Source organism: Myotis daubentonii, chromosome 3, assembly GCF_963259705.1.
Source record: "Myotis daubentonii chromosome 3, mMyoDau2.1, whole genome shotgun sequence".
In the NCBI taxonomy this organism is placed as follows: domain Eukaryota; kingdom Metazoa; phylum Chordata; class Mammalia; order Chiroptera; family Vespertilionidae; genus Myotis; species Myotis daubentonii.
The window spans coordinates 42,486,143-42,511,424 of record NC_081842.1 but is presented as its reverse complement, the minus strand read 5'-3'; the positions used below and the strand labels follow the sequence as shown (position 1 = coordinate 42,511,424).

Here is a 25,282-nt window from a genome sequence, read left to right as displayed (position 1 = left end):
GAATAGTTCTATTGGTGAATACCTCAAATCTTATTTGCTGGCTATGAAAGAAAAGCCAAAATGAAACTAGTAGGGTGTTATAAACATACTGGGACAACAGACTACAGTTCCAAGTCGATTTCTACAACTAAATGCTGGATAGTCTCGAGCAAGTCACTTCCTTCCTCAGGGTCTGTTTCTTTATGTGTAAAAGAGCTGGACTAGATCCTCTTCACTACTCTTCCTTGCTCTATAATTATTCTCGCTATATATTTCTATTTCTAAAAAATGTTACAAGGTGATCTTTGGTCTAAAAGCACCTTGCTTTTCTTTTTTTTAAAAAAATATATTTTTATTGATTTCAGAGAGAAAGGGAGAGGGAGAGAGACAGAAACATCAATGATGAGAGAGAATCATTGATCAGCTGCCTCCCGCACACCCCCCACTGGGGATTGAGCCCGCAACCCGGGGCATATGCCCCGAACCGGAATTGAACCTGGGACCCTTCAGTCCGCAGGCTGATGCTCTACCCACTGAGCCAAACCAGCCAGGGTGCGTTTTGCTTTTCATTTCCATAAGAAATGAAACAGCCCTGGCCGTATGGCTCGGTTGGTTGCATGTTGTCCAGTGGACCAAGGGGTTGTTTGTTCAATTCCTAGTCAGGGCACATGCCTGGGTTATGGGCTCAACCCCCAGTAGGGGGAGTGCAGGAGGTAGTCCATGGATGTTTAGCTCTCACATCGATGTTTCTTTCTCTCCCTTTCCTTTCCTCTTTCTAAAAATCAATAAAAACATTTTTTTAAAAGACGGGGTTAAAAAAATGAAACAGGTTACAAGACTTTCTATTCATTTACAATTTCAATTAACTAAACAGTTAATGTGTAACAGAAACGTGCAACAGGACTGCAAGGACCATCAACCTGTCTGGAGAGGTCTCAGAGAAGGGGAATCTGAACCGTCCTAAGGGGTGAGGACTTGGCCATAGAGACAGGAAGGACTCCATGTGTAGGAGTCCTGGCCACACAGGGGCTTGTGGGAACCCGGCTGCTGGGACAGGGTCTGTAGCGGGGGCATGAGGGCAGGGGAGCCCGGATGGAGGAGATGCTGTCCTGCCAGGCTACCGTGCAAACTCGATGCAGGAGCCCAGGGGAAGGTGTAGGAGGTAGATTTGGCCAGCAGGGCAGGTGTCTCTCCGAGAGCCTGTTTCATTAAGCACAGAATAGGTCCTGAGGGCTCAGACTTAGGGAAACATGATCTTAGATTTGCATCCTTCTTATGTTTCAAGTAGGTGTTCTGTAATTACATTAATAAATTCCCAGAACTGTACACGGTAACAACACAAAACACGGTAGATCCATCCAATGATCATGTTGAAATCAATGTGTGATTTTTTTTTAAAGAATTGCCTTAAAATCTGAGAACTATAAACACTTCCCTTAGTTCTTAGGAGGTTAACAGTTGAGAATTCTTCTCAGTAGCTCCTCTGCTATCTGTTCCTTCCTCTCTCCTTTTGTGTCTCAGTTTCTATCTTTGTGATCATTGGACTTGGTCTTATATTTCTTTTTTTTAAAACACAATAAACTACTTCAAATGCTTTTTGGAAGTGGATGGGATATAAAGAAATTAGTATTGAAGTTTCTCTAGTCAGCAGTTCTCAACCTGTGGGTCGCGAACAATGAAAATACATCCTACATATCAGATATTTACATTACGATTCATAACAGTAGCAAAATTACAGTTATGAAGTAGCAACAAAAATAATTTTATGGTTGGGGGTCACCACAACATGAGGAACTGTATTAAAGGGTCGCGGCATTAGGAAGGTTGAGAACCACTGCTAGATACATGTTCTCCAATATCTCATTATACTAAAGAATGACACAACAAGCTTATATGTGCAGCCATTGTGGACAGAGGACCCGAAGTCCTTTGCACACCCATCCTATTAAACTTAATTCAAGTTAATTTGCATTCGTATTGCATTTTAAGAATAAAAAAAGGTGGGCTTTTTTGGTTAATGTGTATTATTTTATCTGAGTCACAACTCCCTTAACAGTGAGCTCTTTCATCCCCAGTACCTGGCCTTTGACTCATATTGATTCTCCACAAATGCTCATTGAAAGAATGAATGAGCAAAGTAGGTCAGAAATAACAATTCCGGGAGCAAGATGTACTCACCGTCATTCCCATTTCACCGAAGAGGAAGCAGTGGAGTCCAGAGGACCATGTCAGGAAGCCAATAGCTCACGTTTCTTCCCAGCTCCACTTCCTTAAATGACTTCACCTTGTCAGCTTTAAAGTGGCCACGGCGGGAGAATTTATACCAAAGGATCAGCAAATACTATGTCATCCCCCCTTTCTCTCTGTCCCTTGAGAGTCAGGTTTTTTAAAAAAATATATATATTTTATTAATTTTTTACAGAGAGGAAGGGAGAGGGATAGAGAGTTAGAAACATCGATGAGAGAGAAACATCCATCAGCTGCCTCCTGCACACCCCTCACTGGGGATGTGCCTGCAACTAAGGTACATGCCCTTGACTGGAATTGAATCTGGGACCTTCAGCCCACAGGCCAATGCTCTATCCACTGAGCCAAACTGGTCAGGGCGAGAGTCAGGTTTTTAAACATTTGCCAGCATACCACTGAAATTAGGATTCAGACTTATTCAGTTAATGACTAGACTGAGGTTAAATTTGCTGGCTGAGAGGTCAATGATGAGTCAAAGATTAAATAGCAGCCAATTTCTGACTCTGCTTCATAGCTGCACGAGTGACTGAGCCTGCACAGGAAGGACACAGGTGAGCAGGTTAAAGGCCGGAGGCTGCCCAAGCCCTCATCTATGGGTAGGATTGAAGGAACTGGCCTGCACCACAGAGCCACGATGTGGTGCACACCATCACCCAAACACAGCAAGACTGAGTGAGGGTTTCTGGTGCGCCACGGAGGTTCCTGGGAAACTGCAGATGGAAAGGACTGAGAAAACAACCGCTTCAACAGGAGGGGAGAACTGTGCAGGCCAGATTCCAGCAGGTGCATCCAAATAACGACATAGTGCTCAATGAAGAAAAACATCCCGAAATGACCGATGTGCTTTCACCTGGGTTACATGGAAATACAGGCGGGTCTAGTGCAAAAGCCCAGAGGGTGAAAAACATGAGTATTTAATATTCAAAGAGCCAAAAATGTTTAGAAGAGCCCACCCCTTATCTAGGCTCGTTTTCATCTTTACCAGCCTCACAGATATTCCGTTATTATACTAATCTCTCTACTCCCACGAGAAATGTATTCAACTCAATGTGAGTGTACCCCTGTGGGATATTGTTCAACTTCCCTAACAATCTTTCCCTGTAAATCTGCAGGGTCAATAAGGTGTTATTATTGTGCTTTAGACCAGTGGTTGGCAAACTGCGGCTCGTGAGCCACATGCGGCTCTTTGGCCCCTTGAGTGTGGCTCTTCCTAAGCTTAGGAGTACCCTAATTAATAACAATGTACCTACCTATATAGATTAAGTTTAAAAAATTTGGCTCTCAAAAGAAATTTCAATCGTTGTACTGTTGATACTTGGCTCTGTTGACTAATGAGTTTGCCGACCACTGACCTAGACCATTTGACCAACCAGGATTTATGCAGGGGACTATTCCACGTCCCCTGCCTGTCACAAGGGCTTTAGTGATTGGCTTTTAGGAAGTTTCAGAGTTAAGAAAATTCTCAATATGGAAAAATATTTCTAATACTCAACCAACAGCCCACTTAAGGAAAATGCTTACTATGAATCCCAGGCAGGCTTATAACTGCCTTTGAAATTGGTTTGAGTAGGATTTGAGTCACATATGCTCCGTAAAGAGGCAATAAGCACTTAGCAATTGTTAACCAGCTTAGTAATTACTAACTAACAAATCAGTAATTGTTAACTTAGTAATTGTTAAGCTGAACAACTGAAGCAGGCAATGAGCACTTAGAAATCATTAATAAGAAAAACAGAGATTCCTATTCCAGTTGTCCTTAAAATATCAGCACAACCAAACTTAAGTGTAAAATTCTGAACACAAATGGTTGCATCTGAGCCAGGCCTGCAGTCTCCTAATCAGAGTCAGGAACTATTTTCTGGGTACCTCCTGTAATTTTCTTTTCTTGGTTCCACCCCATCACAGGACCCAAATCGTTTTACGCAGTTCAGAGAGCTGTAGCAAGGATGGTACTAATTATCTTTTATTTATTTTTATTGACTTCAGAGAGGAAGGGGAAAAGAGAAATAGAAACATCAATAATGAGTCATTGATTGGCTGCCTCCTGCACACTTCAACGGGGAGAGAAATGCTAGCAGAACCACTGTCAGGGAGTGGGCCCAGACCACTGCCACTGGGGCTGTCTGGGCATTGGCAGCCTGAAGGGAGACCTGTGCCACCTCACTCCACCCCAGTACTCTCTCCCCACCCCTCCCCCAGCGAGGCTGCCCCATCCACAGCACAGCTCTACTGGACCAAGGAGGGTCCCAGCCTCCAGGACCTGCCTCTCAGAGGCTGCCCCTGTCTGTGCGGGGGCCCTGCTGAGGTTAGATGGGCACATAGAGAGGCCCTGTATGTGATGGAGATGATGGGTGCAGCAGGCCCCTGCCCTGTGCAGAGGAGAGAAAGGAAGGCAGTGGGTTCTGAGAATGGATTGTGGTGAGTGCCTCTGTGTCCTCGGCTCCCTGCACCTTCCCGCTCCAGGTGTACCCCGTGTGGCTTCATCCAGCGGCCAAGCCCCGGAATGGAGGAAGGATGCGACTGTGCCAAACCACAGGAGCAGAGGCAAGACTGTGGGGGAGCGAATGCCTCAATGTCAGCTCTGGGGCCTGCTGGCATCAGGGAGGAGCACACTGGGGCCACTGTCCTGCGGACGGGCTTCCTGGAAAGAAAGTTTGAATATGTGATGGATGTCGGGAGCGTTCAGCACACATTCAACTCAACTAACGGTCAATACATGCGGATCCACTCTGTGCAGAGCCCGTGGGGGATCCTTTGTGGGAACTGGAGACGAGTGGATGTGAGCTCCCCCCTCGAGGTCTGAGGCCTCTCAAAAGAATAGGAAACAGATCCGCAGACAATTTACACCGCGACACAGTGCCAACTGTTACTGACACGCAACGCCCTGGGCTGGGCCCGCTGGTGAGAAGAAGAGGATTCTGGCCCTTGGGACAGTCAAGTTCCATCCAGCCAGCGTTTCACAAACACGTGTCAAGCTTAGGGCTTATGTGACACATGTAAGTGAAGACATTCATGTGTGGAGCTCAGAATTTATAGAAAAATAAGTCAGGATAAAGGCCGTAGATGAGCCCACCAGGGAGCAGGTGTGGGGAGGAAAGCCCAGCCGAAGGACTGTGGATGGAGTGGTTGGCAGGCAGCACAGGAGGCTGCTGCCAGAGATGGTGCATTCTGTGAAGGGGCGATGCTGTATTAACAGAGACGTGAAATACAGCAGGTCCTTCTGCAGCCATGATGATGGGGCGCAGCATGAAGGCGCCTCTGCCAGCTTATCAGTGAGAGGCGCTTTCTGTAGCCGAGGTGGCATGAGGGAGACAGCGTCTACCCAGCCCGAGGATTGCCAAGCTCGGCCCTTCATGCACGTAATTGTTATTGCAGTCAGTCCTCACTGCACCCTTCCAGGCAGGAATGGCCTGCGGTGTAGAGAAGGTGGGTCACTTGCCCAGATCCTGTGGCCGGCAGGAAGGAGGTCAGGATTCCAGCCCATCCCTCTCAGCTCAGGCCTTGCATGAACGTTCAGCAATAAGCTTGTGTCCATACGCTTCCATTGTGTTAGGCGCTAAGCGGATCAGCTATCAACCCTGGTATGATGTTTACTCCCGTGTTCTCTTGGTTTTAAGTCTTGGTCATCTCTTCTCACGGCTAATAAGACTCACCCTATTTACTGAATTTTCCCCCTAAGTCTGCTTCTCTCCACCCTTTCTCTGCCTTATCTATCCCTCCTAACTCTGACATGCAAATCACAGCTCCTCTCATCTTGAAGCCATCACCTTGGTGTTACAAAGTTCTTTTCTAATAGTTTCTGTGGCTCCCTTCTGTTCTGCAAATCAAATTCTTACCTTTCTTCCTTTAAAGCAGCCATTGTGCCATCTGCTATCCTCATTTTAGTCAAGTCACCATCATCACTGTTCTCTGTTTATTTCCACTATACTTCAAAACCTTTGTGTACTTTCTCCCAATAGAAGTAACGGTACTTGGTTCTGAACCATGAAGCCTTCTGCTGTTTTTTCCTTTCAGGGGCTTCCTTGGGAACACAGGCTGCTGCAGGAAGTCCTCCCAGACTGCTGCCCGCTTCCCTGGTGGTGTGTATACATGGGCACCAGGGCCGGCGTTCTGGGCCACTCTTTTAATCCTCATCTCTCATCCACGCCCTCTCCCCTCCTCCCAATAGAAGCTCCATATCCTCGCACCAATCCCTTGACTTATTCAGAGAATGTTTATTTATGTGGGGTTTTTTTTTTATCTGTGTATGAGACTACGTGAAGGTTTTATTTTGTGTGAATGTCACTTTGGGGGTAGGGTGTAGCTCTATATGGTTTTTTAAGCGCAGTCCGACATGGGGACCTGGACTATAGACTGTGTGAGCATTTGCACACACAGAGTATCTAATAGAGTGGGTAGAGCCAAGGAACAGATGTATTTGTTCTCTAACAATGAATGAGCTTATTTGTGAGTTAATGCCAGTGGGTTTTTATCAAAATACCAGCTATAAATTATTACTCTTTGTGGTTTGATGGGCAAATAGCATTTTATACTGAGGCAAAAAAAAAACAACAAAAAACAACCCCTGTATATTTTTTACTGGGACCAAATAATATGAGTACTAATCCATGGGACCTACAGAAAGAATGGAAGGATTGGAATATATGATGCAATTGTAGAGAAAAGTAAAAGAAAAAAATAAAGCAATCATAGATTTAAAAGCAGTTTTCACTTTGCCTGCTAATAACTGAATGAACTGGTGGGGGACGGGAGGGAGAGTGATCAGCAAATAAGGTTATGTAGATAAATTTCCTCTGGAGACAGCTTTGATTACTGTATCCCTTTCTCTCCTCTCCTCTCCCAGTTCTCTCTCTGACTCAGCAGCATTTGCCGCTTCAGGTTCCCATCCCCACGTGGACCATTTCTCTTTCTGGGGGAAATCCTGTTACACAGTGGAGGACAGCTTGCCCCTATCTAGTGAAGCAATGTTATTTAGCAAAGCTGAGACGGAGGGTCAGGAAAGGGGTATGTTACAAAAGAAGTGAGAACAAGCTCGGACAAGACGCAGGCGGGAGGAAGCAAAACATAAGTGACTCCAAACTCACACAGTGAAGCAGGTTCTTTGCTTTCTTGAGTCACTTCTCTTGGCCCTGCCCCACCTGCTCCCCTGCCCTCCCATCCTGATGGGAGCTCCCAGAAGGGCAGCCTTGCCAGGGCTGGGAAGGAAGGGCAGGGGAGGAGCTCAGGGAGGGACCAGGGCCTCAGCTGAGGTTACGTGGTGAACCCCAAGTCTCGGGACTTCAGTTTCTTCTTCTGCAAAATGGGGAGATGATTTCTCCCTCATAGGTTGTTGTGAGAGGTAAAGGGTCAGTACATGTGTCAGGCATTCCAAACATGCCTGCTATACAGTAAACACACCCATGTTAGCTACTGTTGCTAGAATGGGCAACGGAGAAGTTTGCTCCTTAAGTGGGCAAGCACAAAACAAGAACTGTCTAAAAGAGCAAACAGCCCTGTCAACCAACAACTATGCTCAAGAATGAATACAGAAGGCCAAGCTTAGAAAAGCAAATGGTTGACCTCTACGAGGCCTACTTTATAGTTCAGCTTCTTTGTTTCAAAATCTGCATAATCAAGCTCATTAATGGAAAATTTTAATGATTTTTAGCATGTCTTTAAAATATAACAGTACTCTATAATCCCCATGCAACCAGTATCCTAGGCAAAGACTCAGGGCTTGTCTGTGTGTTTGTTCATTCAGCATTTCTGCCTTCACACCAGTGAACAGAAATCCACCCCCACGTGTAACTCGTGAGGAAAAGTAAATACTTAGTTTATGTCCGTGGGGATCTTGTTGCTGAGCACACAGCAGATCTCAGGTGGCCAGCAGTGAGAAATGGTAATGTAACCCATTTCCTCTTGCCCACATCCATGCCAAGTTGGAATTTAAAGTGTTTGGACTAACATTGAATCAAGAACTAACTTATTCTTTGTGGAGGCATAACCCCAAAATGGCCCTAATCACGGCATAAGCTAACATTTCATAGCTCAAGTCATAGTCACAAAACACCCAAGACAGTTACTGAGTACAATTTTGTCTTTTCTAGAAGAGTCATACTATTGAAACTCCCTCAAATTTGAATTAATAAGTGATATAACAACTAAGAGCATCCTTAATTTTCCACACTTAAAAAATGAGTTATAAATTCAACTTCAGGTTGTTCCCTTCCTACAGAAGCAGATAGGATAAGCAATCACTACCACATAGCAACCATTTATGCTTTTCAGCACCAGTATAGTGGATTTACTAAGACAACCTACCAAGTCGAAACACAAGCTTTCCAGTGAATTCTAAATGATTTTTGATTTCTTTGAACATGCCCATTTGGCTCCTGGACTGGTTTTAGCAGGGGCACATTTGTTTAATGGGGAGCAATAGATCTCCAAAACAAGGTAGGAAAAGAAATTTCTAGAATGTGGAAACTGATGTAGCTAGCATAAAAAATTATAGGTAATTTTCTGTCTTTCCTTTGCCAACCTTGGGAAAGACCCAAGAATTATCCTACCATGGGACGTGAAAGGTTAAAAGTACAAAATAGTAAAATGGACTCTTACTGTAACTGCCTAGAAATCTTCATCATGGGGTACTTTGAATATTAGACTTTTAATATGAGACCACAATTCCTATGAAACTGTTCAGACCAGAGTAAGAGAACTAAAATTTCCACACAGAGAATATAGGGCTATTCAGAGGGGCAGGCTTCGTGATAATACTTTATTTCCCCAATAAGGAGGAGTCTGAAGCCAGAAAGGAATAATTAAATGACTTAGTTATTTTTTTTCCTGATAGTCCTGGTCCTCCTCCTCTAGTCTTCCCTTTGGATTACATCACCTATTCTATGAACACTGGGGTTTGATTTTGTTATGGCAATGCTCAGAAGGGAAATGGTCCTTTTACAGTAGGAGAGAATCCCTCTACTGGTTGTTTCTTCAAATTGCAGGTCAGCACTCAATGGTTCCGAATTTTTTTTTTTTTAAGTGAAAATATGTATTGGATATAGTAAGTGTTTTTCAGTGAAACCTGTTTCCGTTATGTATTGATGAATGCTGGATCAGGATTGCTTGCCTGTCTGAAACATTCAGCACCCGTGGGCTGCATACAGTCAGCCACAGGATTAGGGTGAGGCGAGTGTGAGGCAGGTTAAGTAAATGTTGGGTAGGATCCTGTCTCTATTTAAATTCTGATATTTTATTTACTGTTAATTCTTGCATTAATTTTGATTTTTAAAAAGACCTTTACATTTAAATAGGATTGAATTTCATTACTGCACTTTTTTATGTCCCCTTAAATGTTGTGCCTCAAGTGAGCGCCTCGCCCTGACCTTCAGTATGTGCCTCACAGAGGGGATGGAGAGAGTGGGAGTCTGGGAAACCGACACACACATGGGAATGAGAAGCTGACAATGTGTGACTCTTCTCCTATCTCAATGAGGCAGGAAATAAACGCATCAGCTAAGAGTGAGGAAGACAGTCCTCAGAGAGGGGAGACTTAGCATGGCTGGTGAAGAGACTGGGAGAGGGAGAAGGTCGGGACAAGTGAAGGACAGTCACACAGCACGGAGTGCCCTGCCCACAGCTGGGTATGGCCATTGGCAGGGATGCTGCCTGTCTGGGTGTCACACCTTCCCCAGCAGCCTGGCGAGTGTTGTAGGAGCAGAGAAGACGGGGGTGACCTGAGGTCTGGGGCTGTTGGGGTGGAAGGATGGGAACCGAGGAGAGGAGGGCGAAGGTGCCAGATGGTTCCTCATCCAAGGCAGGGAGGTGGGTCAGGAGCTCGCTGGGTGGGGTGAGGGGGTTGGGGTCATGGAAAGGTGGGCAGAGAGTTCTAAATGAATATAGAGAGGTGGTGGTTGAAGATGAGTGTACTGGAGAGTATGTGTACTTGAGTTTAGAATTTAGAGGGCATGAAGTTCCAAGCGAAGCCACATAAAGGACTTTCTTGCTGATAAGTTGTCTTATGTGTAGTAGAGAGGAAATGTAAACACAGTGGTGCATACATCATAAAATAAGGGTTCCTTAAACTTCCAAGTGTCTTTTTAAAAATATATTTTTTTTTATTGATTTCAGAGAGGAAGAGAGAGGGAGAAAGAGCTAGAAACATCAATGATCTGAGAGAATTGTTGATTAGCTGCCTCCTGCATGCCCTTTACTGGGGATCAAGCCTGCAACCAGGGCATGTGCTCTTGTCCGGAATCAAACCCGGGACCCTTCAGTTCACAGGCGACACTCTATCCACTGAGCCAAACCAGCTAGGGCATAAAGTAATATTCTTTTTATTTAGTTATTATATAAAGTAATATTCTGATGATATGTCATAGAATTGTATACTTGAAACTATGTAATTTTATTAACCAATGTCACTCCAATAAATTTAATTTAAAAAAATTTCCTCCACTACAGTGTGGTGAAAGTTTGAGTGTCGTGAAGAATACTTGTGGCCATAGCTTTTCTCCCAAATGTTCCTCCTCCTGCCAACTCTGAACAGAAGAAAAGTTATTCATAGGAATATTACTTACCAAATCCTATGGGAACTACTAACAATATGCGCTACTTGTTAACCATCAGTGGCTATTTACTTGCTAAGATTATATAGAGTACTTGTAATTGGAGCACTAGATGCTCATCACAGTATCTAGGGAAAAATGAAAGTCTTCTTTTGTAGTTAGTGCCAAAGAATTCATCTGGCTGCAAGAGCAGATTCTATCAGGCATCTTGAGTATTATTACTTATAAAACAGATGACAGTATTGTGTTTGGGGCAGTGAAATTAAATCCCATACCAAAGTGGGCCAAGAGCAGGTGTCAGCCTGGGACAGATGTCAGCACCAGGGACAAAACAAAAAGAATAGTCATGTAATCCTTTGAACATATTTGGAACTATAAACTGCAAATATAAATTCTGGATTGTTAACTATCATTTAGGACTATGCTGTCCAATATAATAATCACTAGCCACATATGGCTATTTACGTTTAAATTAATTAAAATTAAATAATTAAAAATTAAGTAAAATTCAGGTCCTCAGTTGAATTAACCACATTTCAACAGCCACGTGTGGCCCGTCACTGCTGTGTTGGGCAGCACAGACAGAGAGCATTTCCATCACTGCAGAAAGTTCTACTGGACAGACTCGATACAGCACTTAAACCTTTTCCAGTATATGTGGGGTTTTTTTGGGGGGGGGAGGGAGAACTCCAAAAATTTTCTATGGTAACCCATATTTATCACTGTTTCCTGATCACCTCATACACTGTAACACAAATGACTGAAATATGTTTACCATCACAGCTCTCCACTCTACCAATGCACATAATACAACCAATTAAAATGTGTTGGCTGGATCAAATAACCAGGACAAGAGAAAAACAAATATGGAAACACTAACTCTTTATCCAAACATGGTTTCACTTATGAATGCATGTCCGAAATCAGGCCAACTCCATTTCTGAGCCCCATCTTGTCACCTATTCTCATCAACTATTATATATTTTTTAAAGTTAGTTTTACATTAGTAGCAAGGTATAATTAAATTTATGTAATGACTCTGACCTGTGCCAGAGTCAATAAAATTGCTACCAGAAATGCTGAGAAAATCCCAGTTATAGAGTAATCACCAAGAAAGCACAAGATTTGAGCAACATGACTAAATAATAATGATGATGATGATAATAATAATAATATATAAAAAGACTTGTGCAAGTTAAGACAACCAGATCTAACAGCATTGTTGATTTTTTTAAAAAAATATCAACTGTATAAAGTCCATAATCTGGACTTTTTATTTCACATTTGCTTTCCCTCTGTTCTGATCAACCATGAATCTTCCAAAAGTACCATTTTAAATACATCTTATCACATTACTAGGCGATAAGATTATTTTCTTGATTCTTTATCTGATTTTTGAGGTTGTTTGCCCAACAAAAATCACACTTAAAAAGCGATACATGATTGCAATTCACCGGAATGAAAACAAGTAATTCAATGAAGATGGCAAATACTTAACTAAGAATATAGTTTTCACAAGTAGTGGGCAGGTCATGGTTTATAACCATAGATACTAGTTGTACATAAAAATCATGAGCCTGAGACATGATAGTATATATACACATTCTGATTAAAAATCGACTGCTGAGCACGCTTCTGGGCCACGGAAGAGTCATGTACTGCACAGCCGGCATAAAGCTCGCTGTGGGGTGCGGTCTTCATCCCCCCTGCATAGCTTGAGCTGACAAAGGCGACTTAAAATTTTCCCCTCAAAACCAATTGTTGGGAGATAAATATTATAATTAAATAAGGAGTTGAACTACCAATAAGTCATAGAAATCAAAATGTGGGTTGTCCCTTATCTCAGTTCCCTCTTGATAATGTCTCTCTCTGTTACCACCTGCAAAGTATTAACAGACTTAATGCTCAAGAGTCGTTGGTTAAACAGACAAGCGTGGTGAAGACCTGGGCGGGGCTGGTGCGTGGAGAAGGAGTCAATGGGGAAAAACAAACAAACAAACAGGACATCTGTAATACTTTCAACAATAAAGATAAATTTTTTAAAAAAAGAGTCCTAGTCCACTCAGCGTTTAAGCTGGGAAACATGTGTGAGACCACACATCCCTGGTGGCTACAGCACCGGGCCACAGGGCTTGGAAGGAAACAGTTTTATTTTGAGCAGAGTGCAAAGACAATGCAGCACTTCGCAGCTACATTGTAACTAGATCCTGCTTCTATTTATTAAGGAAATAATTAGATATTAAGTGTCTTAATTAGCAATACTGGGGAATAGCCTTCTTATCACATCAGAAACTGAAATTCCTGGCACATATTTTTCTCAGAAGCCAGTCTAGCCCTAGCCAATTTAGCTCAGGAAATAGAGCACTGGCCCAAGGGCTGAAAGGTCTTGGGTTCGATTCCGGTCAAGGGCCTGTACCTGGATTGCAAGCTTGATCCCTGGCCCTGGTGGGGGAGCGGGTGGCAACCGATTGATGTCTCTTTCACATCAATGTTTCTCTGTGTCTCCTCTTCCCTTCCATTCTCTCTAAAATCAATAAAAAATATCCTCTGGTGAGGATTAACAACAACAAAAAAACCCCAAAAACAACAAAAAGAAGAAGCCCATCTACCTTTGCCCCATGTTCTGAAAAAGAACAGCCTATGTACTTGCTGGTCTCTCGTAACTCACAAAGAACATACAATTTCCTTCCCTACAGTATTTTAAAGGAAAATCTCAGAGTTCATCTCAGAGTCACAATAAAAAGCCATTTGATTTCTCTCTCATCCCTATTATTGGAAGAGACCAGTTAGAAATTCATTCTATTAATTTCGCCTAAATACAGATATTACTGTACCTAATCTAAGAATAAAATGCCCCGGACTTAAAAAAAAAAAGTTAATCTTATTTTTTCTACTAACCGGTACCATTATTTTCCTTCTTGTGTTTACTCTGCTAGCTTTATTACAAATACTATACATAGACTTGATACTAGGTTCTGCTATTTTAGCACAGAGCTTAAATAAGAAGGTTAAAAAAAATCATGGCTAGGCTGGCTGGTGTGGCTCAGTGGATGAGCATTGACCTATGAACCAGGAGGTCATGGTTTGATTCCCACTCAGGGCACATGCCAGGGTTGTGGCTTGATCTCCAATGGGGGACGTGCAGGAGGAAGCTGATCAATTATTCTCTCTCATCATTGATGTTCTATCTCTCCCTCTCCTCCCTTCCTCTCTGAAATCAATACAAATGTATTTAAAAAATCCTGGCTACAATTTTTAAGTATATCAATTAGAATAACATTACCCTCTTTCAAAATTATTATAAAATGTTGAACCTTTCAAGGGTCAATTCTTCCTTCTTCACCAGAATTTGAAATGGATCTCATGAACTGATGACTTGTAACAGATCGACTGGCATCAGGCAGAAAGCAGCACAACCTTAAAAAGAGACAATAACTAATTATGTTGACACATTAATGAAGCAGCGATAATAGTTTTCATAAATAATACTTGGAGAAAAAAATGTTTGAGACCAAGCGTCCCTGTCTTACTACGGAAATGAGTCAGACAGAGATTGTAGGAAACACTTACTCTCAGCAGGGGGAGGGACAATATAGCACTTCACAGCTATATTGTAACAATTAACCCAACCTGCCAGCTACAAAAAAATCATGTCATGATTTACTTGTATTTAATTTCTGGTAAATCTCATGGATTTGATCTCTCATCTCTTGGCTCAACATATTTATTTGCTTCATCCAAAACAAGCACCTTGATCCATTTTGGAAAATTAAAAAATAAGTCTTACTTAAGTGTGGGTTGTGCATAGAACCTTCCTTCCAAAGATTATGGTAGGGACTGGCAGGGAAGAGGAACTTTAAGTGGAGAAACCTCACAAATACTACCTCAGCCAGGTGAGCAAGGTCAATACCAAATCAAACCCTTGATGTAATGAGAAAATGGCACTTTAACTCTGTGGTCTTCCTCTCCAAAATCCCTAACCCAAGTCTAACCTTAAGAAAAACATCAAATTTCAAATGTATCAGACCAATACTCCTCAAAACTGTCAAGGTAATCAACCCAGGTGGGATCCTGGAACAGAAAGACAGTAGGTAAAAATCAAGGAAATCTGAATAAACTCTGGACTTTGGTTCAAGATAATGTACCAATGTTGGTTCATTAATTTTAACAAATGTACCCTACTAATATAAGATGTTAATAATATGCCTAACTGGGTGCAAGGTATCTGGGAACTCTGTACTGTCTTCTCAATGTGTCTGCAAATCTAACACCATTCTGAAAAAATAAAGCCTATTAAAGAAAAGTTTTGCCAGATGGCGTGGCTCAGTGGTTGAGCACTGACCTATGAACCAGGAGATCACAGTTTGATTCCCGGTCAGGGCATATGCTCGGGTTTCGGGCTTAATTCCCAGTGTAGGGCATGCAGGAGGCATCTGATCAATGATTCTCTCTTATCATTGATGTTTCTCTCCCTCTCTCCCTCTCTCCCTTCCTCTCTGAAATCAATAATAATATATTTTAAAAAAAGTCTTAGCCCTAACTGGTTTGGCTCAGTGGATGGAGCGTCGGCCTGCAAACTGAAGGGTCCCAGGTTCGATTCCAGTCAAGGGCATGTACCTTGGTTGCGGGCACATCCCCAGTCCCAAGGCTGTTGATTCTTTGCTTAGTGAGTGAGATAAAGTCCCCTTTCATCCCTTCCCCAAGACAGCAGGCTGGTTTGTTTTGTGGGCAAGACAAAACTGCCCCTCTGTCCATCCTCCTCTCTCACTCACGCCTTGGAAGTTCCAGGGTGATTTTGCTGAATAGTCTCTCATGTGGGAAGAGAGATATTAACCCAGCCATGGGCAAACTATGGCCCGCGGGCCGGGTACGGCCTGTTCAGCTGTTCTATCCGGCCCGCGGAGCCGAAAGAGCGTTGGGTTCTCTTGCTCTCCCCTCCGCTCCTTCACCAGCAGCAGTGTTAACATGTATTAGTTCACACAAACACTCCATCCATGCTTTTGTTCCAGCCCTCCGGTCCAGTTTAAGAACCCATTGTGGCCCTCGAGACAAAAAGTTTGCCCACCCCTGTATTAACCACTTGTTCTCAAGTTTCCTTGGTTAGGGAGGATTAAGGACTTTCTACAGGCTGTACAAACTGACCAGGCTTGGTTTTCTTGTCTCAGTTTCTCTATTCCACTTGCCCAGGAATTAATCTACCTTCTTGCAATCATGTTAGAGTCCCAGATAATAAGGAGGAAAAGTAAGACATTGTGAGTTTATTATGGGGTTGGTTCATGGAATGCCATAAGAGAGATTAACTGTGGCGTTTCTCTCTCGTCGATGTTTCTAACTCTCTATCCCAACTATTCCTCTCCCTTCCTCTCTCTAAAAAAATCAATAAAAATATATATTTAAAAAAAGTCTTTGTATCACTTCTAGATATTCATGCATGGCAACTGGCTTAAACAATTAGGCTAATTATTTTTCTTTACCATATCCCACATATTATGGTTAAAAAATACCCTAGGAAAAACATGGTAATACTTACAAAGATATCCTCTATTTAACGTCTCCTGTTCTCCCCGGAGTACCAGTAACCAGTATGTGCTGGGCCAGTCTGCATTTTGCATTTCATTTTTGAACACCAATTCCACAGAGCAGGCATGACAAGTTGTTCCCAGACAGTATTCAAGAGCGAGAGTTATCTTTTGGATCTAAAAGTCAAAAGTGGTAAGTCATTATGTTGCAGAAATAAAGGCTCCATCAAATGATTTCCGAAGCACATGGCTAAATGCCGAACTGTTCATATTCAGTTTAAAATTCTGGTCTGCAAGCAGCTTTTATACAGCACAACACAGAATCACTTCCAAATTTACAACTACTCAAACTGATTCATGATAGACTCCTTTTAAGTGTCTAATTTTTAATTAGATTTTTGTGCCTTTTCAAACTTGGGATCCTGTTTCTTAAAGATAAAGTATCAAAACGAACATTTCCTATATTATTCTTCTGTGTGTAAGACATGTAAATAGTGAACAAGCCCTGTGTTAACAGCTCCAAGGCAAGATGTTCTGATATGTATTCACTGATTGTCATTCACTTTAAAAATAAGTACCTTTTCAATAGGAAACTGTGACTATACAGCCTTGATCTAAATAAAGCCTACAACTTTGTTGGGGCACAGGGCAGGCCACCCCCAAATATCCCACCATGGCATACTGACTACTTTGAATTAAAGTTACTTGACAAGCAGCTGGTGCAGGAAGGGCCCATTACCCTGGCTTGTTGCCTTGAACGCAGGAAATACACCTCTGCAGTTAGAGGTGCACTCCTTGCTGCAGGGAAGCTGAGGGAGACACCCTCATCACCAGAGGTAAGGAATCCAGGGCTGAAGAGCTTACATAAACAAACCACGTTACTCCTTCACTAACTTACTGCCCAAGCCCAAACTCACTAAAGAGCACCCAAACCCAAGTGTATTTATCTTGTCACTTCTTTGAAAACATAGTTTCTTTGTCTAAAAAAGTAAAAAAAAGCTGGCTGGTTCATCATTTCTCAGAGCATCTTTACAGTGGAGAGTCCTCACAAATATTACCGCAGCCAGGCGATCAAGGTCAACACCAACAGTCAAGCCCTGGATGTAATGAGATCCCTGTGATGCGAGAGGGAAAGGAATCATAGACTTTGATGGAAGTCGGAAGGACACAGATGAAGGTGGATGGGCAGAGTTTCTGGCAGGAAGCTTAGCTCAGGTATTCTATTTTCACAGTAACACTGGGATCATTTGTTGAGAATGGCTTGTAGGAGATTTCAGGGTTTTGAAAACAGTGAAGAGGACTTGATACAGCAGTTGCATAAATGGAAGAATGAAAGCCCAGGTGAAGTTGACTACCATGAACTAATTCTTTTTTACCAAATCTTCCAGTGTACAAGTTTCTCCAGCTCTTCTATAAGTTTGCTGCAGGTACAAAGATATATAGTTGGATTCATCCATGGCTGAAGTTTTCTCTGGTGGATAATATCTAATAGTCACTGATAGCATTTATAAATCTTGGGGGCGAGGGAATAGGTTTTTGTTAGTTATGATATTACAAATAAACCAATGGCCAGATATGTTAAGTGATTTGTTCATGATCACTTGGCTAATAAAGAGTGGTTGCAAAAATTAGAACTTGACTCTCCAAAATTACATAATCCTTTCTAGGTGGTGAAAATGTTTTGTAGTTTTTTGGAGAAAAAAATGAGAAAAGTTCCCAAGAAGAATTTCAGGGAATAGTTATTAAGTAAACTACTTTAACACTGTAAACCCTGAGCATATAAAACAATATACAAAAACATATAAATTCTAAAAGCTTGGCCTCTAGTTTTTAAAATATGCTCAGTATACCTCACTGAAAACAGCCACTGATTATACACCCATTTTCTGACTTCCACCATAACCCTGTAGTCATTTTTGATGCTGGTAATGTTTCTTCTTGTTTACATATAACACAATAAAAATGAAAACATATAAAATTATACATGAGGAGCAATGAAAGATACAGATATATAAATATTTATATTAGTTCAGCTTACAGATATTTGATCTGGTAAAATTGTTATATTACAGATTAAAATGTCTGCTTTAATTATTATTAAACAGTATGTTTATTTTCACTGAAGTTCAAGATATCCACAATAATATCCTTAACTGCTTGGCTTTTTTTCAACTTAAAATTTAAAAATGTAATGATTATCTAATGACTTATGCCAAAGACCCACACTTATCAAAAGTCCAATTACAATGGCTAATAACAGGTAAAATTACTTTTAATGTCCCAGAAAATGGACAAGGATTTAATACAACAATCCCATGAAGTGGAAAATTATTATCATCTCTACTGTAAAGAGGAGGTAAAGGCCCAGTGAGATTAGGTAACTTGCCTACTGCCTTCCAAGTGCTGGAGCTGGGCTTTGAACCCAGGTGTGTCCCATTCCACAATTGGAGCTTCAGCTTCTACACACGATACTACCTTAACCCTACCTTTAGCAGTGGCTCTCAACCTTGGCTGCACATTAGAATCACCTGGGCATCTTTTTAAAATCCTGATTTCTGGGCCTCATCCTCCGGAAATTCTGTTTCCGGGTGGGGTGGGGCCACAACATTAGTAACAAAGAAACAGAATTTCCGGAGGATGAGGCCCAGAAATCAGGATTTTAAAAAGATTCCCAGGTGATTCTAATGTGCAGCCAAGGTTGAGAACCACTGCTTTACAGTGATGTATGGATCTCTTGCAACACATGAATATAACCGTCTCCACGGACATCAGAGCCAAGTGATATGCCACTGTGATTTACTATATAAAATGTATTTCCAAAAACATATAGTAAATAACCATTCTTTGACAGTTTAATACAGTTACTTCTTCCCCAAAATATCAAGTAAATGCCACAGTGGGGAACTTGGATATAAAACAACTCTCGGCCCTTCTGAACGATAAATTCGCTTTTGTTAACTAGATTCATTCCAACAACGAGAAAGAATCCCCCAGGAGCCTTTCTCTGAACGGCACGCTGATGAAGGACAGCAGAACTGAAACGGGCTTTCAAGGCGTCCTGGCCCCCTTGGGGTTTCATCACCGCAGGGATGAGCACCGCGCTCCCTGCACAGGGAAGGCACCTGCCAATGGTCAGGATGTGTCCAAGGGTCACTCCTGCCTGGGGCTGCCAGGTACAAAACAGGACGCCCAGTTAAGTTTCCGACAAATAACGCTGTTTTATATTTTAATTTTATTTTATATTGGGGGCATATTTATGCTCAAAGATTATTTGTTGTTCATCTGAAATGTAAATGTAAAGAGCATCCCGTATTTTTATTGCTAAAGTTGGCAACCAACCCCTGGCGAGGTGCGCATAAAAGATGGCAGGCCCGGCGCCATGCCCCCCACCTCGTAAATGGGGAAACTGAGGCCAGCGGCAGGCGGAAGGGAGCGGTGGGAAGGGGAAGAAAGGGAAGGGCTGGTGGTAGGAGGGCTCCCTCCGCAGGTGGAATTGGAAGCAGACTTCCCTGACTTGCAGATTCTTTCCTTTCGTCCTCCTCCTCTCCCACCCTCGGGTACCCGCGCCTCTCTCATTGCGAAAGGGGGCCAAACAGCACAGGCCCCGCCCCTGGGCAGGAACCCTACCTCCCCGCACCTCCCTCTTCCCCTCCCTCCTCCCCACACACACCCGTTACCTCGGGCTCGGGACACGCTGCCGCCGGTCCGCTCAGGCGCCACCAGCAGCACCGACATCACAGAGGTGGCCGCCAGGCCCCTGGATCCCAGCCGCAGGTAGACGTGCAGCTCAGACGTCCTCCCGAGTCGTCCCTTCATCCCGCACAGAAGCCTCTTGTCCTCCTCTGGCCACCGTCCAGGTCTGGGCCGAGAAACTGGCCAATCCGAGCGAGGCATTCGAGAGGGCGCGTCGCCGTTCACACCAATCAAAGGACCGAGCAGGTTCTGTGGCGCTCGGCCAATCGGACCGCGCGCCCGTCGCGTGTGGTCCCGCCCCCTCAGCTGGGCTCCTGCTCCGAGGGGTTTGCTGGGTCCTCAGCCCTCTGAGCAGCCGGGGTGCTGTCCGTCTGTCCTCCTGCGGCCCCGGGGGTTCTCTCTCTCTCTCTTGGGCTCTAGGGCGAGGAACCCCCATGGCCTTTCATCTTTAGAGCCGCTAAGGGCAGAGGGTAGCTGTCGTAGGATATAAAAGAGTGTGGGATAAGAATACAAACTTTTGGGTTTTCAAGAATGTGAAAAACATGTTTTTAAAAATTCTCTTTTTAATCATCTCAAACACAAAATTACAGAATTTTAAGACAATTTTTCTATAATGCTATTTTTAAAACTGAGATATAATTGGTATATAATATTGTGTAAGTTTAAGGTGTATGTATACAATGGATTTATTTGATACATTTATGTATTGCAGTAAGATTATCACCACAGCCATAGCTAACACCTCTATCATGTCACAGACTTATTCTTTTTTTGTGATAAGAATATTCAAGATCTAATCTCTTAGCAACTTTGAAGTATATAATAACAGTGTTGTTGACTATAATCACTACGCAGTGCATTAGATCACCGAACTTATTCAACTTCTAGTTGCAAGTTTGTGGACTTTTTTTTTTTTACCCTTTATTGTAGAAAGTATTACATATTGGACTTTATTTTTTTTTTATAGCAGTTTTAGGTTCACAGCAAAATTGACCATAGATACAGAGATTTCCCATAGACTACTCGCCACCACACATGCATAGCTTCCCCCATTACCAACATCCCTCACCAGAGTTATGATTAATGCACCCACATTGACACATTATAATCACTGAAAGCTAGAGTTTATATTAAAATTCACTCTTGGTGTTGTACTTTTATGGGTTTGGACAAAAATGTTAAATCCCATGGAGAGTAGTTTTACTGCACTAAAAATGGGATCTAAAAGCCCTGTGTCTGACTGTTCTTCCCCCACCCCTCTTCACCCCTGGCAACCACTAATCTTTTTACTGTCCCACCAGCAATGAATGAGCACTCCTGTTGCTCCCCATCTTCACCAGCATTTGTTGATGTCTGTGTTTTGGATTTTGGCCATTCTAGCAAGTGTGTAGTGGTATGTCATTGTCATTTCAGTTTGCAAGTTCCCTGAGGACATGTGATGCGGAGCATCTTTTATTTTTATATTTTTCTTTTTGGAGCACCTTTTCACATGTTTATTTGCTATCTGTATATCTTCATTGGTGAGATGTATTTTACAGTCTTTGGTTCACTTTTATAATCAGGTTGTTGGTTTTCTTACCGTTGAGTTTTAAGAGTTTGTATATTTTAGGTAACATTTCTTCAGCAGATAAGTCTTTTGTAAATATTTCCCCCCAGTCTCCAGCTTCTTTTTATTCTCTTGTTAGTGTTTTCACACAGCAGAAAACCTTAATTTTAATATGGTATAGTGTGGGGAACCGATATAGGGTTAAGCCTCGGACTGACCTGTTGGCAAAATCACAAGTCCCAGCTTAGAGGGCTCAGTCCCCTTAGCATAATTAGGCTTGACCTTATAACACTTCCTAGATCTTATCTGGGAAGCTAATGGGCTGGGGGAAGTGCAGGAAGTGTAACTATGGTCAAAACAAGTGAAACTCACAAGTACTATGTAACTATGGTAACCACTACTTTGTTTACCTCTGACTATAAAAGGTTGATGCGGCCTGAGCACCAGTGAAAGTCTTTCCTCTTGAGTTGGACTTACCCGCCTGGCCCCCAATATTCCCAAATTATCTCTTGTCTTTTCTCTTTCATTTGTGTGCGGCTCCTCTTCAAGATCCTGAACCCTGAACCACACAGGACGTGGAGGGAACATTTACAACATCTGGCACCCAATGGGAAATCTGGAAGTGAAGGTTTCGCTAGAGCAAAAAAACGAAGTTTCACCAGCAAGGTGGGGAACAAAGAATTCACCGTAAAGGTAGGGAAATTCACCGTAAAGGTGGGGGGATATTTCACCGCACACAAAAGCCCACGATCAGCTGCAGAAGTCCGGATCTGTAAGCGGGGTGGGAACGTTTTTCTTAACCAGGTTAATGGGGCAGGATTCGGCTTTAAAAAAGTAGACTCGGCTTTAAAAAAGTAAGAAACTTTATTATAGACTTTTGATTTGCATGCTTAAGAATTTAAAGCTTTAGAAGGTAATCTCTTATAGTTTTTGCATGTTATTATAGACATAACCCTTGTTTTCTGAAGAAGGTACATTAGATCTTGAATGTTTGCCAAAAAGTTAGTCAGAACTTGAAAAAAAAAAAAGGTCAGCAGCAGGAAAAAAAAACTGCCTCCAAAAACTGTTTTCCCTTGTGGAACACGGTATTTCATTTGCTAGAGCCTTTAAGAGAGGCCAAGGAGGATAAATCTCCTCCCCTTGCACCCTCCACTCCTTAAGAGTAGCAGAAAGAAAAGAAAAAAATGGGAGGAATGGCCTTCATGGCTCCCTCCACCTCCATGTCCTAATCCTGAAATGTTTAATTCTCCGTTAATAGAATCACCTGTGCAAAAAGGCAAAATTATAAAGAAACTGGAATATTAAAAGGTACTCTTTTATATCAGGCTGAAAAAAGAGTGCCATGGTCATCTTAATGTGGCTTCTTGTCCAAATTAAAATCTTAATTTGTATTTGGAATCTAAAATGTGTAATAAGAAATGAAACCCCGCTGCCGAATCCGCCTCTGGTGTGGAGAGATTCAAAGGTGGCAGGAGAGGGCAGAGCTATAAGCTCTCCTGCAATGAGATTACTTAATGTTTTGTTTAAAAATTACCAGAAAACATCTTATGATAACCAAATTTTGGCTAAGATAACCTTGGGTACTAGCTATTACTTTGGAAAGCGAAAAAGAAAAAAATTTAAAATCTGTTTTTCTATTAAGCATGACTTTGGGAAAAAACACGCCATCTGAGTCATGTTCCCCCAAAGCAGCATGTGGGAAAGAGAAGAAGGGAGCACATGGCGATCCAATATGGATGCCCCCTCCCCAAGTATTCTAATTTATTTATTTATTTTTTTAAAAAAAATATATTTTATTGATTTTTTACAGAGAGAAAGGGAGAGGGATAGAGAGTTAGAAAAATCAATGAGAGAGAAACATCAATCAGCTGCCTCCTGCACACCTCCCACTGGGGATGTGCCCGGAACCAAGGTACATGCCCTTGACTGGAATTGAACCTGGGACCCTTGAGTCCACAGGCTGATGCTCTATCCACTGAGCCAAACCGGTCAGGGCAAGTATTCTAATTTAAAGTCCTTCTCATAATTGAAAAGTTTTACAAAATTTAAAAATACGCCTGGGATTTCTGTGCACATATAAAGAGAAAAGCTGGCTTAAAACTAATGCGCGCAACTGTCCTGTTTTTGGACATTTAGATAGAGTTTTGAGCTGGAATCTCTTTGCAAATGTACAAAATAAGACCCAAGACTGATTATTTCCTAAGAAAAATGACGAATTTGACCCAGGGAAGAAATGCAGGCTGGTTCTAGCAACAAGATTGATATTTTTCCGTAATAAAGTGATTTTCAAAATGTTAATGAAGCCTATTCCACAGTTAATCTTAAAGCCTCAAAGAAATTCAGTAAAATTGTCTGTTACAGAAAATTTGTCAAAGTAAATGCCTTAAAATAATAAATGGATTTGAATCTCAAGAATTACTGAAATATATTAATTATGAAGGTCCAGTAGCCCAGGGAGAAACTAGCTTAGCTCTTTGACATTTAAATGGACCAGGTTAGACCAAACTTGTTTCACCAGCTAAAAACAGTTATCCTGTGGCTGCGATCTCGTGGCCAATTTTGAAATTTCCCGCCGGCAAGCAACCAGCAGGAAACAATGTAGCTACAAGTTTGCTTCTTGACTTTACCCAGAGAAAAAATTATGGTCATTTTAAAGTCAAGGGCTGGGCCAGGCCTGTTTGCCAGCCTCAAGCGTGGTTTTCCAGAGCCGCTGGGAACTTGGGACCTTGGAGTTTACTGAATCAAATGATAAAAACTTATACCTAGGTATTTTGAAGTGAAATAATGCTGAAATATTGATCTGGGTGTGCCTTGTACTAAATTTAGAGAACAGAATTGAATATAATCTTTAAATCTTATATACACATATGTATTTGATGGTCTTTCAAGTTGAATTTCAAGACTATAACCAAGGAATGACTTTGGGACATTTCACGGGCCCTGAAATGTTTTCAAAAGTTTATTCTCTCTTTTTAAAGGATTTTTTAATTCAACCAAATTTAATGACTTTGACTTGAAATACATGACCTTGCGGCACTATCAGTCAACATCCAAGAAGTAACCCTGTGGGTTACTTGGTGTAAAAGAAAAAGATTTTTATACTGATTGGAAATTACTCTGCAAGAAAATAATAGAAAGAGGTTTTTCCTTCAAACATCTGGAGGACTGTAATTAAATGTACTAGGTTTAATATAGAAAGGTAAATAATTTGGGTTTTTGCCTTAAATTTAATTAACATAATTTCCAGTTTAAAATTGAATTGAGCAAAGAATATCCTTACATGATATTATTCTACAATGTCATTAATAATTTTTGATATTTTACAACAGCATATTGTACATTTATCCCAAACAAACTTACAAACTAATTCTTTGAATGTTTGGCAGCAATTTAATAAGGACATGAAAGGATTTAATCCCTTCCACTGTGTGGAAGGCCCCCTGGGAAGGCACTTGAGCATTCTATATTGGCCTCTCTTGCCCTTTTTGCCAAGAGGGTCCCTCTTCTTACAATCCAATTGCCCACAGCTGTTGCCTGAGCTCTCTGTTCATGCTGAGGTTGAAGCCTCATGGTAGCTGGTACCATGGATCTGTCTCTCGCCCAATGGTGTGAGCTGGGCCCTCTCTGGAGAAGAAACCTGTGTTCCCCAACGTATGTGATCAATGCCGGAGTCCCGCCAGCAGGCGAGGGGATCCCAAGGCAGTTGCTGGGCGTGGAGGCCACGGGGGCATAGGCTACCAAGGAGACAGAACTGA

At 42.1% G+C, this 25,282-nt stretch overlaps 1 long non-coding RNA gene and 3 other non-coding genes across 4 annotated transcripts; all 4 read right to left on the bottom strand.

Annotated features, from left to right (window-relative positions):
* Nucleotides 1–4,255: 4,255 nt before the first annotated feature.
* Nucleotides 4,256–20,359, bottom strand: LOC132230154 (uncharacterized). Its single transcript, XR_009451816.1, has 4 exons — nt 19,966–20,359; nt 16,300–16,465; nt 14,053–14,186; nt 4,256–4,867 (listed from the first exon to the last, which is right to left on the bottom strand). It is a non-coding gene; the product is annotated as an uncharacterized LOC132230154 (long non-coding RNA).
* On the bottom strand, nt 12,853–12,982 carry LOC132232132 (small nucleolar RNA SNORA63). The gene has a single exon (XR_009452279.1). It is a non-coding gene; the product is annotated as a small nucleolar RNA SNORA63 (small nucleolar RNA).
* On the bottom strand, nt 13,593–13,778 carry LOC132232264 (small nucleolar RNA SNORA81). The gene has a single exon (XR_009452381.1). It is a non-coding gene; the product is annotated as a small nucleolar RNA SNORA81 (small nucleolar RNA).
* LOC132232131 (small nucleolar RNA SNORA63) lies at nt 14,271–14,401 on the bottom strand. The gene has a single exon (XR_009452278.1). It is a non-coding gene; the product is annotated as a small nucleolar RNA SNORA63 (small nucleolar RNA).
* Nucleotides 20,360–25,282: the final 4,923 nt, after the last annotated feature.